Source organism: Rutidosis leptorrhynchoides, chromosome 3 (assembly GCF_046630445.1).
Source record: "Rutidosis leptorrhynchoides isolate AG116_Rl617_1_P2 chromosome 3, CSIRO_AGI_Rlap_v1, whole genome shotgun sequence".
Taxonomy (NCBI): Eukaryota; Viridiplantae; Streptophyta; class Magnoliopsida; order Asterales; family Asteraceae; genus Rutidosis; species Rutidosis leptorrhynchoides.
Genome location: NC_092335.1, coordinates 399,837,220 through 399,843,143, shown reverse-complemented (window position 1 = coordinate 399,843,143; position 5,924 = coordinate 399,837,220). Strand labels below are relative to the sequence as shown.

Below are 5,924 nucleotides of genomic sequence, written 5' to 3'. Positions count from 1 at the left end.
AATTATAGTTAGATATATTATGAAATGGTGTGCATGCCGTCAACTTTCGATGTAATGAAAGATTGTCTTTTCAAAAACGAATGCAATGTTTGTAAAATGTATCATATAGAGGTCAAGTACCTCGCTATGTAATCAACTGTTGTGAATCGTTTATAATCGATATGGACTTCATCCGGATGGATTAGAACGGGTCCTTTCATCCTTGATCTTAGATGATTACTTGGAATGGATTAGAAAGCTTGGAAGTAGACTTGCAAACTTGGAAGTATTCTTGATTTTTGTGAAACTATACTTATGGAATTTAGGAAGAACACTTAGAACTTGAAGATGGAACTTGAAAGAGATCAATTAGATGAAGAAAATTGAAGAATGAAAGTGTTTGTAGGTGTTTTTTGTCGTTGGTATATGGATTAGATATAAAGGATATGTAATTTTGTTTTCATGTAAATAAGTCATGAATGATTACTGATATTTTTGTAATTTTATGAGATATTTCATGCTAGTTGCCAAATGATGGTTCCCACATGTGTTAGGTGACTCACATGGGCTGCTAAGAGCTGATCATTGGAGTGTATATACCAATAGTACATACATCTAAAAGTTGTGTATTGTACGAGTACGAATACGGGTGCATACGAGTAGAATTGTTGATGAAACTGAACGAGGATGTAATTGTAAGCATTTTTGTTAAGTAGAAGTACTTTGATATGTGTCTTGAAGTCTTTCAAAAGTGTAAGAATACATATCAAAACACAACATGTATATACATTCTAATGGAGTCGTTAAGTCTTCGTTAGTCGTTACATGTAAGTGTTGTTTTGAAACCTTTAAGTTAACGATCTCAATTAATGTTGTTAACCCAATGTTTATTATATCAAATGAGATGTTAAATTATTATGTTATCATGATATTATGATGTATGAATATCTCTTAATATGATATATACATTAAAATATCGTTACAACGATAGTCGTTACATATAAGTCTCGTTTCGTAATTCTTGAGTTAGTAGTCTTGTTTTTACATATGTAGTTCATTGTTAACACACTTAATGATATATTTAAATATCATTTTATCATGTTAAATATAGTGTATCAATATCTTAATATGATACATATGTATTTAGTAGACGTTATCATAACGATAATCGTTATATATATCATTTCGAGTTTCTTAAACTCATTTCTTATGTATATCACACATTGTTAATATACTTAGTGAGATACTTACTCATCATAATCTCATGTCAACCATATATATATGTCTATATATACCACAACATGTAGTTTTTACAAATTTGTTAATATACTTAGTGAGATACTTACTCATCATAATCTCATGTCAACCATATATATATGTCTATATATACCACAACATGTAGTTTTTGCAAATTTGTAACGTTCGTGAATCGCCGGTCAATTTGGGTGATCAATTGTCTATATGAAACTTATTTCATTTAATCAAGTCTTAACAAGTTTGATTGCTTAACATATTGGAAACATTTAGTCATGTAAATATCAATCTCAATTAAGATATATAAACATGGAAAAGTTCGGGTCACTACACCCAAGCTGCCTTTGGTGTTTACTCGTCACGGATGTGCTCCAATAGATCCTCCTCGATTGTAGTCTTTAATATAAATAAAGCCTTTCCAGCCTTGATGTTCCATTTTCTCAAGGCTTCAGCATTTTCTTTCGGTGGAGGCGTTGTGTCACTGCCAGCAACTATTTCCCATAAATCATGTCCTTGTAGGTAGGATTTTATACAAGTCCGCCAATAACCATAGTTGTGGTTATTGAGACTCTTGATTCCACTGCTCGTACTTACAAGATCTGTCATCATGACGTCCAACGTCCAATAAGCTTGGTCCCAGACCAACGAGCTTTCACAGTTCCTAACTGTGCTCCGACAGAATCTCCTTTAGAGCCTTGGTGTTAACAAGACGATGTAAACGTCCAACGTTTACCGATGAGTACCTCCACTAGCAATGGTCCCAAACAACCCGCTCTGATACCAATTGTTGAAAGCTTCGACAAGCCCAACACACCCACTATAGAGGATCTAGACTATACTAGACTCACTACACCAACACTTTGACGTTGATTAGCCTTTAATTTTATGAATTTTTAGTGCACAATAATACTTAGGCGACATTGTCGACCATATATCATTTAGGCGGTATAACCGACCATGTATCACTTGGGCGGCAGAGCCAACCATATAAGAAGAACAACACAAGTGCACTAAGAACTTAAACACAAACTAAGGCTTAATCGGGAAACTTAACAAAGAACACTTTTATTAATACAAAATACAATTACAATATTACTTACTTACAAGCTTTTCTTCTCTACTCACACTCTTCTCACTTCTTACTTCTTCTCTACTTCTCAACTCACTCTTTTCACAACTTACACAAATGAACTACTCATCACCCATATTTATACTACCTCATGAAACATTCTAGAAACTAGGTATTTTCATGGATAAATATCTAGATATTTTCTACACATACAAATATCTAGATGTTTCCTATCAAATATTTCTATATTTCTCCTACCATATTCTAAATTCTAGATATTTTCTTATACATATTAATATTTAGATATTTTACATATCTACTAATACCAAATTTGCATTGTATTTTAACAAATATATCCAATCGTAAACCCTTAATTAACAATTTGCATTGAACAGAGATTTTCTCTTCCAAGCACAACTTTATCAATTGATTTTGAAATAAACTATGTAAACCGGATATATAATTACAAACTTGAATTCTGATGATGATCGATAAAGAAAATATTGGAAGACAAATTGTTAGAGAAGAGAAGCTTGTAAATTTTCCAGTGAATAATGTATTTACGAATTAATATTACCTTAAATTTTCTTTAATTTAAATTGTGGAGTGTAACAACTTTTTATTTCTAACTAGTTAGGTGGTCCGCGCTTCGCTACGGATTTTGAACGACCACAAAACCAACATTCGTAAATACAACTTTTACGCGATCACTAATACTGGATTAGGTCATTTTGACCATTTTTATCCCGTACCTGTTTTTGACTTCAAGCTCAACCAAACTTAATAAAAAAATTGCAAATTACTTTTATATTATAAACCATAACCGACCAAAAAAAGAAGCATTTATTAATGATAATAATGTATAAAACATAACTATTCTTATTAACATTAGTACAAAACTTTTGGAACATATTAAAACCTTGAAGGAGGAGTAGCAGCGGCAATAGAGGTGGCACGCAACCCGTATTGACCCGTCCAAAACTTGCCCATTTTGACCTGAAGATGTCACCTGAACCGCCCATTTTAGCCCAAGTACAAAGACTTCCATTACAACCATAAAGAAAGTTCATAAAGCAAGAAAGTTTTTAACTAAGCACCATAAACAAAAGTCCACATATTCAGAGTATGAAACATCACAACTTCAATAACCTAACAATAATAACTGAAAATGTGAACTGTTGAGACAACGACCAATTTGACGAAACAAAGGAACCATGCACCGTTGAAACTCAGCAGCCTAAGTAGATTCTAGAAGTTCCTCCAATTCAGTAAGAAACATTACCTCTTTCGAACAATTCGTTATCGGCCAATACTTCAATAAACCTCTAATTACTGTATTAGCAAGCATATAATCTTTTTCCACAAATTGCGTGATGCAATACGACAACTGCTGATGATACATCGATAAACATTTGGGCTTATGAAGATGAATCAAAGCACGTGTGAGAAATTGTTTGTGCTCTTCTTTTAAAGGCAATGCAAAACCATTGATAATGCTACCCAATATCTCAAGTAATTCAGCAATGACTATTGTAAATAATTACGAAATTACAAACTATTTGCAAAGTGAATAATAACATGTCAAAGTTTTCAAGTTGGATACAGAGTTCTTGTCATGAGCATAATAATTTGTTTTACAAACACAACAATATATAATAGAAAGAAAAATAATACTTTGTGATGATAAAAGGGTCAGTTGATATGGTGAATATGCAAAACCATTATTTATGTAAAACTGAACAGCGTAATAGTAACTACATGTTTATTAAGAGTGACTAACCACGTTGCCGACTTGTTGGCTTCCAAATGACTTCAATACACGCTTTCACAGGATTTTCGTCCTTCTACTTGCCAGATTTTCCTGAATAAACTGCATCAAATGTTTTCGTTTCTACCAGCATACCTTGAATTTAATTATTGTGAAAGAGAAGCGAAACGACATACCTTTAAGGTTATCAGATTTCAAAGATGTACTTTTTGAGACGTTGGAATCCATTTATCAATACTCGCCTGACCATATTACCACCAAATATACATCAAAATTTAGTGTCAAGTTGAAGATATAAACTTTCAATTTCGAAACAGATAAGAGATACATAAATTATGAAAGTATAATGTCATCGGATATTAGGAACATAAATAGGTCATAAAAAACTAAAACACATAATAAAACAAAGATACAACGTAGAAAAATCGTAACGGTTAGTTCTTGTTTATCATTCAGCTAGCTATCTACTGGTGATGTAAATGTTATCGAAAACAGTAGCCTCAATATATAAGTGGAATTGTGTTATAAACAATGATTATTATGATACATCTAACTTACACATTTAATCACTCCAGATTAGTGTTCGATGCTTCATTTTCAATCCAAACAGCTAAAGAACAACCCAAAAATAAAAATTAAATTATCGATTCCCACAAATGAATTACATATACAACAAAATAATACATATCTCATAAAAAACAAAATATATCATCAAACAAACAGAACTATGCAACACCTTTGTTAGTCCTATGTATAAATGTATCTACAAAAGATAAGTGATCAGGTACACCATGCTACACATATGAATGCTAAGTACTCTTCATAATGCACAATAGAGTAACAGTTACCAAATTTAATGAAAACATAATGGCTAGCTGTAGTTTCAATACAATTTGCATAACCACACTAAAATTCATTTCTAAGGTTATCTCCACATATTCCACATATTACAAATATAGTCTCAAATTTAGGAGAACTTTATTATCAAAACCAAAAACCTTTATCTTCAAGAATCAAACTAAAAAAGATCACGACATCCATATTTGAAAAGGTAACATTACGAATGAAAAAATAGAAGAATTTATGAGGATCATCTAAACAAACCATAATCTCTATAAATTAAGAAAATTTCTAGTAAAAACCCCTAATTATTAAAAAAAAAAACATAATATTTACAATTCAAGATAAAAACAGTTGTTTTTTTTCTAAATTCAAAGAGAAACCACACTGTGATTTTAACAAATTAAGAATATGAAAAGAAAATAAGTATGAAAGAAAGACTCACACACAATCAAGAAGCCAAATGAAGGGACGTGATACTGTGAGTGGTAAGAATCCAAAGTAAATTATAGTATATGAACACCATTGGAGAATGGATGCAAAGCTTTGAAACCCTAGGAAATCGTAGATTGCACAGACCCTTGTTGCTTCGTCAATACCCAGTAAATTTTATGTTTATTATATAAAAATAGAAGACTTTGGTGTTTGCGGTGGTGAGGGAGGTTGGTGGTTTCGGTGGTGAGGACGTTGTTGGTTGCGACGTTTGATTGAGGTGGTAGGTGCGTTGGTGGTTGCGGTGGTGGGTACGGTGCGACGGTGGAGGTTGGAGTGTTTGATAATTTGAGAGGAGTTGTTTGGTGAGGAAGAGAAAAGGTTTTGCAGGTGGAATGAAGGAGGAAGAGGAATCGGGTCGGGCGGGTTTTTTGGGTGCTACGGTTCTACAGTGGCGTTAACAGTGAAAATTGGTGGTGGGAGCCAATAGGGTTTTGACACCATTTATCACAATTAAATATATATATAATTATCACTTAATTATTTAATTAATTAAAATAGTTATGATATCATCAACTCTCC

The 5,924-nt window shown here is 32.4% G+C and overlaps 1 long non-coding RNA gene across 2 annotated transcripts; it reads right to left on the bottom strand.

The window, feature by feature from the left end:
• Window positions 1-3,140: 3,140 nt before the first annotated feature.
• LOC139897727 (uncharacterized) lies at window positions 3,141-5,538 on the bottom strand. Of its 2 annotated transcripts, none has more exons than XR_011776769.1 (3): window positions 5,356-5,538; window positions 4,247-4,312; window positions 3,141-4,172 (listed from the first exon to the last, which is right to left on the bottom strand). It is a non-coding gene; the product is annotated as an uncharacterized lncRNA (long non-coding RNA). The 2 variants fall into 2 exon arrangements; XR_011776768.1 differs by having other exon boundaries at window positions 3,141-4,163.
• Window positions 5,539-5,924: the final 386 nt, after the last annotated feature.